Source organism: Blennius ocellaris, assembly GCF_963422515.1.
Source record: "Blennius ocellaris genome assembly, chromosome: 18".
In the NCBI taxonomy this organism is placed as follows: Eukaryota; Metazoa; Chordata; class Actinopteri; order Blenniiformes; family Blenniidae; genus Blennius; species Blennius ocellaris.
Window position 1 is genome coordinate 20,843,190 of NC_137667.1, and position 15,338 is coordinate 20,858,527.

Genomic DNA, 15,338 nt, shown 5'->3' on the forward strand with positions numbered 1-15,338 from the left:
AACAGAAACATTAGTACAACGTACTTTTATCAAAAACTACTGTGATTACTTGCCTCTTCAATCGGGTCACACGTTGAACGTGGTCACAACCTCTTCCTCCCTTGTTCCTCCTCCTGGAAACACAGAGGGAAGTTTCCCCTGCGGAGATCCTGGATATCGTGTCACTGACACGTATTGACGCTGATGACCTGCAGTGAAATCACGCAACTCTAAATGTGATTTCATACCAAACACCATCACACAATGGAGGCAAGAGAAGCTCCCTGTGAACATGAGAGGGTCACACTGTGGTAGCCGGGGCCACCTGATGTTCTCCGACATACTTGTACAGATACAAGTAGGGCAGTGAAATGCAGCGACTGTCCACAGGCACCAAAACTAAGTCGATAGCTTTAAGCGTTGAGATTCCTTGTGACAGAACGACTTTAACTTCTGGGTTGGGATTTAAAAGAGAGCAGACGTCCACTTAAAATAACTTTACATTTTCTTCCTACCACGTTGAAATCAGCGCCTGTGAAATGAAAGTTTTTGGTGTTTCTTCCAATTCAAACTTGATAGATACTTATTTTACACTCAAGCAATTTTTGCCCCTCCATTTTCTACATCATGATCTCTTGGGGGACCAGTGGACTCTATTAAAACAAGCCACCAAGGCAACCCTAACCCAACATCTTTTATTTTCCTGGAAAATGTGTTTGTTTTTTTTTTGCTAAGTTTGAAAATAATTGATAATAAGCTGATATCTGACGTGTTGAGGGTCTGTTGTCCTGCCCAGTGTCCTGCCAAAACCGTAAACTAACTTTTTCTTTGAACCCACAGGATGTATAAAAACATATTCTTCAATATATTCTTCAAATTCCTCCCTGGTGAACAACTGGACGCAGCAAGACGGGCAGAAAAATAACAGATTGGTTCTGGAGATTGTTGGAATTGCCATCAATTCCGCGCGTCCGTTTGGTTATGAAGAAGAGTCGAACCGTTGTCTGGATGAATTGCAGGAGTCTTTATTATACTGAATGCATTCAGGGCAACCATACATGCACTACAAGAGTACAGAATAGAAGCCTCGTGCTTTGACGGGGCAGCCGATTTATACAGCTAGGCATTGACCGTTGACTTCACGCGGACCCCGTATTTGGTATCAGAAGGTATTTCATGCTTGTGATTTGTTACAGTCATATAGTGGCCGCTACATAGGTCATTGCGTACGTCATTTGGGCAGCAAAGTTTTTTCATGAACAAGAACTGGTTTGAGCCGATTCTTAAGACGGCGAGTACAACCGAAACCGAAAGTACCTGAGGATATGAAAGGACAGAGCTAAGACTAAGAAAGGGAATCATGTGTTGACCCTTTCAATCCCCCTTTTGAGCTTGTCAAAGCTCAACACAAGGAAATGTTCCTGAAAAATAAAGACACGAAAAATATATATATATATATATATCCCTTTTGGGCTTTGTCAAAAAGTGTAACAATCACAACTTGTCAAAACATCATTCTGAGACCTTATATTCAGGTAATTACTTCAATCATGATTATAATACTTCAACAGCGGAATAAGCAGCGCAAATGTGTAAACATACAGAGTATATTGAAATGCATTACAGTCCTGTGTCCATCACACCATCTTCCAAATCCGTATCAACCGGGGGGGCAGTAGGGACAGCAGAGTAGCGGCACCGTTGTAACATCATATACCTATTGTCGCCATGATGTTCTACGGTGCGGGTTATTAGTCTGGTACAAAGGGAGCGAGCACAAGGAACAATACAACAGCCACAAACTACGGTAATGGCCAGGAATGCTGCTACTGAGGTGAGAATGGATAGGGCCAATGTTTTCCATTTACCAAACCATTTGTCCATTAGATCGCTGAACCAGGGGTCAACCCCTGAATGCTCCTTTAGTTCCTCTGACAATGCACGCAATCCTTCTAACGCTCGTGTGAGGCTACCGTCAGGGGCGGTGTTGTTCGGGATAAAGGTACAGCATTGATCTCCAAACATGGCACACACCCCGCCCTTTTCAGCCAGGAGCATATCAACAGCTACACGGTTCTGGAAAGCCATCAACGAGGTAGCTGATAGTTGTTCATGCACAGCTGTCCCTAGATCTCGTGTATAGTTTGCCAAACGCTGGACGTTGTAGTGAACGTAGTTAATTCGTTCAGTGTTCTTAAATGGTACCACCCATATCCCTGAAAATCCATCGGCAACCTCATCAGCCAGTTTATACTCGGGCGGGATATTTCTTGGCTGTCCTATGCTATCGAAGTACACCTGTGACTTGCCAGTGAAACCCAATAGTTCTCGTTTAAAACGATCGTTCTTGGAAGGCCTCATGAGCTGTAAGAGATTGCTGTCGAGTGGGCTATTTACCGGGAATACACGTGCAGGGGTTAGAAGGGACACCAGGGTACAAGAGCCAGACCAGGAGGGAGGAAGCCATCCCAACAGACGATTCCCTCCACAGAACCACCAGACGTCTGCTCTTGCCACAGTGAGGGAATGCGCGTGGGAGCTTCCCGTAACATTTATTACTTTACTGCAACGATGGCTAGGGAGATGGCCTACAACGAATCTAGAATTATCGGGAACATATCGCGTGTAGCAGGTCACATTCATGCCCAATAGCGGATTGAAGAATGGAGGGGTCGCATTTTGCGGTGCCACAGGGAAAACTTTATCCAAAGGAGCACATGCAGCCGTGGGGACTGTTTTAGACATCATGTCGATTAAACAGTCAAGAGGGGAGGTGCCAGGATGGGTGAAGTGCGGTTGGTTTTCATTCCCTAACACTTCTGTCACATTTACGGGTATCATGCGCAACACTGGTCGGGCACCAGAACATACCAGGCACCCGGAATGTACAGGAACCGCTGCCTGCTGGGCCGTTAACAGCCAATTGTTGGTGGTGGCGGCAAATCCGGTCTGAACAAAAGTAGCCTGGTCTACTGTCAAATGGCGGGTGTCAAGAATTATCTCCGAGGTTCGGTCGGAGGAGGCACTAGTTTGGGCCTTCTGTTTACAGATCAAGAGTAACTGTGAGTGGTATGGTGAGACATATTGTGTCAGTCGAAGTAATAGGCAGCGTCTGGCCCACGCGAAGTCGTAACCTGATTTTATTTTAATGCCTATGTTCCGATCAAATGACTCCCCATTACTATCGTATGTGTCCAGCCACAGCTTTTCTAGGTGGTGCTCCTGGAAGGACCAATTTATAGTAAGCAGGAGACGTCCCCGCTGGCCTTTAGTGATCGAGATGGCCCTTGTCAGTTCCTGCCAGGCTGGGCGAAATTTACTGGAGAAACTTGGTCCTGATGGCTTCCAACTGGTAGTGATGGCCACCGTGCCCTCCCATCCCGTACTATACACGGCATTAACATAATAGTCTAAGGCCGAGGAAGTGAAATATTGGGATGGTTTAATGATCAGAGTTGTAGATTCGTATTTAGCCAAAAGGCAGATGGCTTTAGTCGAGGGGTTAGGTTTACGTGTGGGACAGCCATCTCCTTTGTCATAGATGGCAGCACGGCGCCTGGCAGTGAGGTTAGCATGGTGTTGATACGTGGAATTATAGCAAATGGTAAAACACTCAGGTTCCTCTGGTTCAGTCAAGCAAGCCTGAGTGCAATATTGGACAATGCCCAGGCGTGTGCGCTCGGGCAGAGGTGGGGCCTCTAATGACCTTCGGCGTCTACTTAAGGGCTCGGTAATGGAGCCGTTTGGTGAGGTCATAGCCGTGGGGGCGGGAGTTTGTGAGTGATTACCGGTGAGAGAGGCGGTCGTATTGGGAAAAAATCTACTGAGGTATTGAATGGGGAATCGGGTGAGGATGATGGGGAAGGTGATCAGGACAACAAGAAATCCAACGGTAAAAACCACCGTACGCATAGAACTTTGAAGCGGCGGGGTATCGTGAAGCGGGCGGAAACCCCGCATAAACTGTCGAGTATAATGGTTCATTCTACTACGGACAGAAGCTAATTCCCACAAGCGATTTTTTTTTTTTTTTTTTTGCAATCAGAATTCCTTATTATTGGTAATCAGAAACGATAGAGAGAGAGAGAGAGAGAGAGAGAGAGAGAGAGAGAGAGAGAGAGAGAGAGAGAGAGAGAGAGAGAGAGAGAGAGAGAGAGAGAGAGAGAGAGAGAGAGAGAGAGAGAGAGAGAGAGAGAGAGAGACACTATGGAGGTGGTTTGGCACACCACTTGTTGGAGAGGAGCACTCCTTCTCGCTCTCTTGGTGAAGGGAGGTCTTGCACCTTTTCCTTCCTGGGGCGTCTTCCGACTTCTCGTCCCGCCGAGGATCAGGGTGGACTACCTGATCCTTGATGAGCCACCAGAGGATTATTCTGCCTCCTTTGTTGAGGTGGTCTTTGGTTCCTCAGCCGAGGAGGTCCGGTCCTGCTGGTCAGCAGGTGTTTCACGGCGTCCGGTCTCTTCAGCCGAAGAGGGAAGCGCCGTTGTCGTGTGGGATAGATGGTACCAGGTGTCTCCCTTTCCTTGGAGTCGGACTGCATGGGAGGTTCTTTCGGTGACGGCGAATGGTCCGGTCCAGCGAGGTTCAGACCACTTTCGTTTCAGGGATTTCAGGTACACCTGTCCTTTGGGCAGGGCTGGTTGTCCTGTGACGTCAGCGACTGCAGCCTCGTCTGGTTTCGGGTCACCTGGAAGATCAGAGAGTCTGCAGAATTGATTAGCAACTTCTCTCGCTTGTGCATTGATTTTTTCATTTGTGTACGTTACCAGTCGAGTCTGGGGACCTGGAAAAGGTCTACCCGTGCATGCCTCAAAAGGCGTCTGTGTCCTTGTCCCACTTAGGGACATTCTGACTGACATAAGTGCCAGTGGTAAAGCCTGCAGCCAGTTCATAGAGGTGGAGTGAACAATCTTTCCCAGTTTGTCCTTCAGAGTGCGGTTCATCCGTTCCACCAGTCCCTGAGACTGGGGATGATAAACCGATCCGAACCTATGTTTGAGTCCCAACATTTTCTCCACTAATTGAAGATGTTTGTTTTTGAAATGAGTTCCATTGTCTGATTGTATCACTCTGGGGAACCCGTGTTGCGGGATGTAATAGTTCACCAAACACTTGACCACTGTGTTGGCGTCTTCACGCCGAGCCGGATATGCCTCTGGCCACCCTGACCAGGCATCTGTTAGTACCAGAAGGTACCTTTGTCCATTAACTGGAATGAGCATGTCGGTGTAATCCATTACAACAAGTTGTCCTGGTTCTGTTACCTGGGTCTGAGCTCCTTTACCGGGCTCTGGTTTAGTCGTTGGTTTGGAATTGTACAGTGCACACGTCACACATTCAGACAACACATTTTGACATACTTGCAACATGTAGGGATGCCACCAACATTTTTCCAGCCTCCTCCGGACTTCTTTCAGGTGTGAATGTGATGGGCTGTGTGCTTCATGTATCAGTGTTATCAATGTGGATTGTGGGACTGCAATTTTTCCGTCTTTTCTCCAAATGCCTTTTTCATCTTTCCTTGCACCTTTTGATATCCAGCCGGATAGTTCCTCCGGGGAAACCTGGTGCTGTTCCTGTTCTGGTTCTAATTCAGGAAGTGTTTCTGAGGTTCTTAGAACCATCTGGGTGTCAGCTGGTTGGTACCCGGCGGCCATTTTGGCTGCCCCATCAGCTGCGCGATTTCCTCGGGTAATGGGATCTGTCCCATTTGTGTGTGCTTTACATTTGACAACAGCCACTTCTTTTGGTAGATTTATTGCTTGTAGAAGTCGGTGTATGTCTGGAAGATGTCTCACCTGTTCTCCTCCAGCTGTAACAAAATCATTTCTGATCCATTCTGTCAGAGTTACATGTATTATTGTACAAACGTAGGCTGAGTCCGTGAAAATATTTACAGTGCAACCTTCAGCCAGCTCCAATGCTTCACACATTGCAACTACTTCTGCTCTTTGAGCCGATTGTTTCCCTTCAATCTTTTTGCTCACTTTTATGTACAAATAGCCAGTGTCTTGTTCCTGTTCTACCACTGCACATGCTGAAACTAGTTCGTTTACTGTAAGATCTCTGTGACAGCACCCGTCGGTGTAGAGTGTGAGGTCAGGGTTTGGGATAGGTGTCGTGTGCAGTCCGTCTCTGAGTTTGTTTTCTCGTAGAGTCAGTTCTGTACAGTTATGTGGTTTTCCTTCCAACACAGCGTCGGCCATATTGATTCCTTCATGTGTCCATGTGATGTGTGGTTGTGTCAGCGCTTTGTCAATGTCTGTTTGTCGTTTTGATGTCATTGTGAAAGCTTTGCTGTCCACTAACTGAACTAGCTCATGTGAGCAGTGTATAGTCAGTGGATGTTGCATAACAACATGTGCTGTTTTTTGTAGTAATCGAGTTGTTGCTGATGCCAGAGCTTCACACAGGGCGTGTCGTGCCTCATATTGTTCATATGGTGTGGAGATGTACATTAAGACCTTTCTCTCTCCCCCTTGCTTCTGGTGCAACACACCAGAAGCACTGTTTGTTTTTGCTGAAACATCAAGGTGAAAAGGAAGTGTATAGTCAGGGAGAGCAGCATCAGCAGCAGAAGAAAGAAGTTGTTTAAGCGAGACAAACGCTTGTTCAGTATGCATGTCCCAGTCCAGTTTAGCAGTGAGGTTTCTCATGCCTTTTTCGTTTACCAGGCGCCGCAATGTATGCGTGCGTTCCGCGTAGTCTGGGACATGGAATCTGGAGAAGTTGCACAAACCCAGGAAAGAGAGCATTTGTTTGACATTTTCAGGTTTAGGATGGGAAAGAACAGCACAGCGGTGAGATGACAACATGCCAGAGCCGTTACAGGAGACTTCTCGTCCAAGAAAAGTCACGCGTGAGCGAGCACATTGCAGTTTGTCACGGGAGCATTTCAGACCTGAAGCGTTAAGATGAAGTAGGAGATTGTGAGTTGCAGTGAGAGCAGATTCTTCAGTCGGTGCCGCCAGGAGGATGTCGTCCACATATTGGATGAGGAGGACACCCTCCGGGAGTGACAAGGGAGATAGAACCTCACGGAGAACCGCATTGAAAATGCCAGGAGACAGAACAAACCCTTGGGGCAGACGCGTGTAGGTGTACTGAACTCCTTCCCACGTGAATGCCACCATGGGCTGAACCTGCGAGGAGATAGGGACCGAAAAGAAAGCATTAGCAAGGTCAATGACAGTGAAAAATCTGTGTTCAGGGGTCAGTTGAGACAGGGCAGCAAATGGGTTAGGGGTTGGGAGAACAGGCGTAGTTACGTGCGCATTTACAGCTCGAAGGTCATGGACCATCCTGTACTTTCCTGGGCCTTTCTTTACCGGGAGCAATGGCGTGTTCCATGGAGAAGGCTCCGTCGTTGGTTGGAGTACGCCAGCCATCAAAAGGTTATCGATGGTACTTTGAATTGCTAACCTGGCTTCATTTGGGATCGGATACTGACGTTCCCACACCGGGGTGGGGTCGTGTTTCCAGGTCACCGGAGTAGTCTGGACATGGCCGACATCGTCTTTTCCTGTGGACCAAACAGATTCGGGCACGGAAGACAACAACGTTGCAGTGTGTTCGGAGTCAGTGGTTTCACGGCCATGTGATCGTGGGAGAAGATGATGTTCATAAATTACAGAGAATGTTGTGAGATGTGGGGGAACGGGGATGCGATAAGCCTGCAAGGATTTGGAATACATAAGGTCCAATCTGGTGGTTGTACACCAGTCTGTGGCCTTTTCACAGTCTGCTGCAAAAGGCCCTAGATCTTTGGCGGTGTGTTTGGGGCTGATTAGCAGTGTGATGTGTGGTGCACAGGGTACCATGGGTGGGGGTGGTGTCCGCATCATATACCACTCCTGTTGTTCTGTTGTGAGCGAGATGGATAAACATGCACCCGGCGGACCTACTACCAGGTAGGTCGGGGTCATGGAGTCCATCGAGTCTGCAAGAAATTTGTCAAATGCATCCAAATAACAAGTGTCATCACATCTGTCATAGTACATAGTGCAATGTAGAGGGTCAGTAGGAGGTCTCAGGGGAGAGAGGGTCATCATCCATGGCGTCCAGCTGTTGACAAAATCAGTGACAGACCTCCAGTTAGGTGCGGTGATTTGCACAGCAGCCCAGTAGATGTCAGCAACTTGAGTCGAGTTGCTGGTTTCCCACAACGGGAGCATAAGCGCAGCCTCGTCATCTGAGCAGTTCAATACAGTTCCATCAGGCAATGTCATTTGAATGCCGGCAGAATGGCATTTCAGCAAAGGTGTGAATACAGCCAGTAGGTCTCTTCCCAGGAGATTTACTGGACACTGAGGAGCATATACAAAAGAACAAGAGTGTGTCTGTGCACCCAGCTGTGTGAGAAGGGGTTTTGTGAATTTGCAGGAAGTTGATTGACCCTCAAAACCAGTGAGTTCAATAGATCTTTTGGAGAGAGCAGCCTGGCGTGGCAGTTCGTTCAGAGTGGATGTTCCAGCACCTGTGTCCACCATAAAAGAAAATTGTTGTTCACCGACTGTCATAAGAACTCTGGGTTCCTGCAACCCAAGTTCCGGAACTGGTTCCGGGCCCCTTCATTGTGGATAGCTGCCTCCTCGCGGCGGTTGCTGTTGCTGCGGGGGCATGTGTTGCTGGGCAGGAGCCTCCCATGTGCCTGTCGGCCATGACGGTTGTGGTGGCATGAAATGAGGTTGCATCACCTGATTCTGACCAGCAGGTGGCGGCATCCGTGGAGGACCTCTCCAGCCAGATGCACGGCCTCTCCCCCTTTGCTGGTTGTTTTGCGGGCAGTTCCGGGAGATGTGGCCAACCTGACCACATACCCAGCAGGCGGCGGTGCTGTAATCAACACCTCCAGGTGTCATCTGTCGTTGTGGCGCCGGATAACGACCTCCTCCCCGTCCACCAAAACCTCCACGACCCTGAAACATCACACCAGACATCACAGGTATTATTGGAGCATTCAAATCGTCAATTTGGGTCGGAGGGGTTTCTTTGGGCCTGACTGGAGCCTGTACTTTCTGTTCCTTTTTTAGCTGCATGTGAAGCAATTTTTTCTGAAGGATTTCAGTTTCCTTGCCTTCCTTGCGGTTTTGATCTACATATCTTTTTAAGTGATGTGTGACGTGCAACTTCCATATTTTCAACGGACGGGCGTTGTGTTCGGGGTCGTCTTGTAGTTTAGTAAGAACCTGTGACGGGAGTCCCTTCTCTACTCCTAGTTTATACATGAGTCCGGTGGTCGCATCCTTTGAGGGGTGTGAACCTGTTTTAATAATAAATTCACTCTCTGTTCGTTGCATAAACTCATCAGCGGACTCATTGTTTTTTAGTTCAAAAGTGAGATCCTCCACTGAACAGGGAGGAACAGGGAAGACGTCCTCGAGGGCTGCTGTAAGGGAAGTGAAGAATGTTGTGGTCAACTGAGTATCGAGAGACAGACTTCCTAAGCCTGAGCGGCTAACCACTGCTTCAAACTGTGTCTGAGTGCAAGCTCTGCCTATAGCTCCTTTCATATCCCCCCATGCAAGTGTCATGCCGGTGCAATGTTTCAGTACCCCATTCAGCCAGCGGAGGCCCCCCTCCGCGATGGGAGGCAGGGCATCCACTATGCCCTGTACTTCTAAGAAAGTCCAGGCCTTGTACGTGCTCACCTGACCATTGGGTCCCATTTTTGTGAACAGCGGAAATTGACTACCTTTGTCGCCTGCAGGTTGTTTTTTTCTGAGACTCATGTCATGTCGCCGTGGTGTGCGTGTTGTAGATTGGGAATCGTCTCCCCATTCTGTGCTTTGTTCATCGTTGTCGCTATCTGCGTCAGTCTCTGGCTGCTTCATCCTAACCCGTCGTTGCCGCAATGTCTGCTGTAATGAAGCAAGGATTTCCTGTGAGTCTGGTCGATTACGTGGAGTCTCAGTCTGGGATTGTGATGGTGTGAGCGCTGGAGTCAGAGGTGGTTGTAGTCGGCGGGGGTTGTCAGAAGGAGTCAGGAGACGGGAGGAATGAGCGGGGAGGGGGCACGGTGAGAGGTCAGGAATGCTGTCAAAGGATGCTGTCGGGGCCAAAAGGTGGTCAAGAGGGTAGGAGGTTTGGGGAGGAGTCAAGGTTGATGGTTGTCTGTCTCGTGTTTTGGGTTTGGCATCTGGGGTGGGTGCCAGTAGGTATGGGTAAATTGGATCGGCTGAAAGCTTTGACCTTGGCTGAAGTGGTGGCTTTTCAATCACGTATCTACCCGTGGGAGCCCCTTTGTCATGAAGTTCTCCTTTTAACACACCACTCGTAATTTCAAATGTGGGCATGCACGTGGTTCGGAATGGATTGAACGGATTGGGTGGAATGTCTGACTGTGGTGGTTCGTACTGAGGTGGAGGATCAGTGTTGACGTGTGGTGCAGGTAATGTGGGGTACAGTTCAGAGGAGGGAGGCATTGCATCAACATCAAAAACAGGAAGCTCGCTGAGACAGACAGCCGGCGCGCTGAGGGGAGCTCCCCCTCCCTTTTCACTCCGTCTCTTTTCTTCTTCCTCTGAGTCATCTGTTTTTTTTACTTCTGCATCTGACTGTCCCTTATTATTTTTTTCACACACCAGTGCAGTCATGTATAAATTCCTCACAATGCCTTTCCACTCATTGATCTTACTATGCGATACTCTCCTTTTTCTTGCACCCCGAGAGAATCCGACCAGTCCCTTTTCTTCCAAAGATTTCAGCTTTTTCAAGTAACATTGTTCAGCTTTACCGCATATTCCCATCAAACATTTACTTGAACCTTTCCGAGGTATCCAACCCCCTTTACCCATCTCCTCAAACCAATCTTCTGCTTTCTTTCTAACCTTGTCTCGTTCTCTCTTGGTGTAATTACCCACATACATATTCACCGCATTCTTGAATTGTTTTTCAAGATTCTGTCCATTTTTATTATCTACGACATCATATATGTCAAACCAGTCCTCTTCCCTGTCAAATTCACCTTCCATCTTATCTCTCTTCTTCTGACTTCACCACAGTTACGATTTATTACAGAAGTCCCGATTTACTTCCGCAAGACCACACCCATACATACAATTCTCAACCGACAGTTTTATGCATGACTCAGTGATAAATTTCACCTTTTTTGACGCACATGAATAATCACATGCCGATCAGGTTTACTCGATGCCACTGATATTATCGAGTACATGGACCTCGGCGGATCCTTTTTTTTTTTTTTTTTTTTTCCACGTGACCCAGCCGTCACGTAACTTCAAGCCCAAATTTCTACACGAATACAATTACTTTGAGTCTGACCGTGACTCGCAACACGGATATCTTTTCCTGCCCTCCGCGTACGGGCCGGTCATACAATAATCTGGTCAGGATCTACAGTTATTTTTCCTGCCCACTGCTGGGCGACCACAATACAAATTATTTCACACAATAATCTGGTCAAGATCTGCAGTAATTATATTCCTGCCCACTGCTGGGCGACCCATAATACAACTTTTCCCAATTTCCCATTCAAACAGACAACAGTATTTTATCAAAATTACAGATTACTTATCTCAACACACTGGAAGAGGACCTTGAATTTTTGAAGGATAATACCTTCTTACCTTTTATTTAGGTGGCCGGCCCAAAATCGTCTGTCAGTGTGAAGAAGATTTTCATCCGAAGTATTTACTTCTTCATCACGTCGGGGTCACCAAATTGTTGGAATTGCCATCAATTCCGCGCGTCCGTTTGGTTATGAAGAAGAGTCGAACCGTTGTCTGGATGAATTGCAGGAGTCTTTATTATACTGAATGCATTCAGGGCAACCATACATGCACTACAAGAGTACAGAATAGAAGCCTCGTGCTTTGACGGGGCAGCCGATTTATACAGCTAGGCATTGACCGTTGACTTCACGCGGACCCCGTATTTGGTATCAGAAGGTATTTCATGCTTGTGATTTGTTACAGTCATATAGTGGCCGCTACATAGGTCATTGCGTACGTCATTTGGGCAGCAAAGTTTTTTCATGAACAAGAACTGGTTTGAGCCGATTCTTAAGACGGCGAGTACAACCGAAACCGAAAGTACCTGAGGATATGAAAGGACAGAGCTAAGACTAAGAAAGGGAATCATGTGTTGACCCTTTCAAGATCTTTATACCAGTTGGAGGGAATTTGTGGACTTGACAACCCTCTTTCACAAAAATCCCTTGCTTCAGGCCCAATGGACACTCCTGAGTGTGGTTGTGTGGGTGGAGGGGCTCCATCATTATTACACTGTTCACTGATGAAACCACAACTTTGACCCTCTGTTGCCTTTGACTCTGTCTTCCTCTGACAACCCTGTGGACAGTGGAGACACAGGGACTTCAACAAGTGTCCCATTGTTTTCCTCACAGCAGCGCTTTATCTTGAAAATAAGCCAGGAATTAAAATAGTGGGATCCACTGGGGGTGGTTTTTTTTGTTTTTTATTAATGAAGAACCAAACCCTTGAGGTTGTGGTCGGGGGGGAGACGGTTTCCTGCAGGGGAACAGAAAGTGAGAGATGATCAATGACCTGAACACTAACAAGAGCAGCTTTTATTAATGAGTGTCTGAATTCATTCAGCAGCCACTCTCAGGTCTGTTCTCCGAAATGTTCTGCATGACATGGCAACAGATTCTCACCTCCTCATCTTGAGACTCGTCTCCAGTGGGTCTGTGTCCTCCCACTGCCTGGCGGGAATCTGTGGTCCCTCCGCCTCTCCGCCTGATCGGCCAGCCGGCGCTCATTGTTCAGCCGTCGTTGTTCGGCCTGTTCGGCCAATAGACGCCGCTCCATCTGCCGTCGCTTCTCCACCTGGTCCTCCAGCTGATGTTCATTGTTTGGCCTGCTCAGCCAATCGCCGTCGCTTCTCCACCTGGTCCTCCAGCCAACGTTCACTGTCAGCCAATCGACGTTCCTCAGCTGGACGACGCTGTTCCACCTGCCGTTGCTTCTCCGCTGTTCCACCTGCTCAGCTCCACGATGCTGATCAGCCTGAAGACAGTTCTGGACTCGATCAGCTTGACGATGCTGATCAGCCTGATAGTTCTTGGCTTGATCGTCTTTCTCATGCTTCTCGGCCTTGTGATGTTCTTTGGCCGCCTGAAGCTGCTCGGCCCCCTGGTCCTTCTCGGAGTGTGGCTGCAACTGCTGCTGCTATTTGAGGTAGAACATGAGAAGAAAGACTCCGTTAATGTCCACAGAAGGACACAGAGAGGAAGAAGTCACAGTGATCTTCTTCAAAATCAAGGGCAGGCCTGATTTGGGCTTTTTTTACTTTATTTTATTTTATAAAGTTCTAATTAGCACAGCATATTTTATGATACCCCACCATTTATTTAAGGGTGTATGCAATGTTCATTTCACATTTATAATAGTGGTTTACATTCTGTCTTGAGCGAACATACTCGTCATAAGTTGTATTTCCAGGTCATTATTCAAATTGTAAACAGCACTTCCCCGTGGAGCAGGAGACTGAGTGACCTTCTGCTGAGCGGAATGCGAGGACGAGCACTCAGCAGATTGGGGGGGGGGGGGGGGGGGGCGCAGCATTCAGCAGACTGAAAGTAAGAGAAAGTCATGGTTACCAGCGTTGTCATGGGTTGTTGATGGTCTATTCTATACGATTAAAAGTCTGAACATCACTTACCTGCGCAACATGAGACTGAGCATCCTCTGTGAACCACTGCTGAGCAGAATCTGGGTACAAACCCTCAGCAGACTGGGGGACCCAGTATTCAGACTGGGGGACCCACCAGTCAGACTGGGGGACCCAGTATTCAGACTGGGGGACCCACCAGTCAGACTGGGGGACCCAGTATTCAGCACACTGAAAGTAATGGAAAGTCATGGTTTCCAGGGTTGTCATGGGTTGTTGACTGTCTATTCTATACGATTAAAAGTCTAAACAGCACTCACCCGAGGAACATGAGATGGAGCTTCCCCTGCCTCCCACTGCTGAGCAGACTGAGGGGCCCAGTACTCAGACTGGGGGACCCAAACAAAATGAGTTCATGGAAACGAGCTCAAGGTTCCAGAAGTGTCTGTTAACATGGAGAGATCCATCATACGTTTCGTAGAAAATGTGAATTTGAATGTGAACGTATAGAGTGTGTGACCGGAGTCCCACTGACCTGATCCCGTTTCAATCGGCCCTCTTGTCTCTGCTTCTTCTCAAGGAGAAGAACATTTAGTTTTTTTCAGTCTTATCACACCAGGCTGAGGAACACTAACAGCAAATGAATTTCATAAATATATCAACATTTTGGACACGATACCTCTCAGGGACAGAGATATATCGTCTCAGAGACACTGAAAATATCTGCCTCAGTTTATTTTTTTGTCCATTTCGCTTCGTATTTGATGAAAAAAATATTTTCACCAACAATTTTGAGAAAGATTTGAGTTATTCATCCAAAATAAGTGTTATATGAGTCCCAAATGTCCATTTTAACTACTTTAAACTGTGATGGTGAACCATTTAATGTGTCTAATGTGATATTTATAAAGTGGAGATAAAGATTTTCTTTATAATCAATTAATTCTGATTGATTTGAAGCAACAGAACCAAACATTGGAATACAAAATCTCTGATTCAAACATGTTATTCCTCAGCTTCATCCTTGTGGTTTCCTTCCAATTAGTTTCATTTGACAATGACTGAAATGTTTGGTGTTAAAAAGGTTTTTTCAGCAAGTCCAGCAACATGAACCATACATGTTCACACTCATTCACGTACACACGTGTACACTTATACGCACAAATAAATGGTAAATGGATTTCAGTTATATATGGCGCTTGAACCTGCAAAATTCCAAATCACACACACACACCTTGGATTTCTCTGCCTGGTGGCATCAGAGATCAGATTTTGTATTTTTTGTTCACAAAAACAAAGATTTCCAAATGGAAAGTGTTGAATCTGCAGCAGCGGAGCAGCAACGTGGTCGCAGCTGTTATTGGAATAGTCAGGAACCTCAGGGGTCGTCCACAGGAGCACGCCGGTTCACCTAAACCAGATGTTTTTGGCCTGTCGTCCACATGAGGCGGCTTTAGAAGTGTGAAGGCAGGTTTTTTTGGGAAAAGAGGTCCCAGAGTGGGGAAATTCTAAAACCCCGGCTCGTGCCGTCCAACCTCCTGGGGTGTGGACGGCAAAGACCATCCTCTGTGGAAAACAGATGATGTAGTTGCCGCCCTCTCCACCCATGGTGATCCGTGATGTCATCAAATAACCACAACGATCAGGGACTACAACCTCTGGTGGAGCTGCAGAAGCTAATGACGCTAACAGCGTTAGCTGCGGGGGCATAGACCTATAGAACTCAGAGTAATATAGAGGTTTATGGCAGCAGTCTACTTCTAATG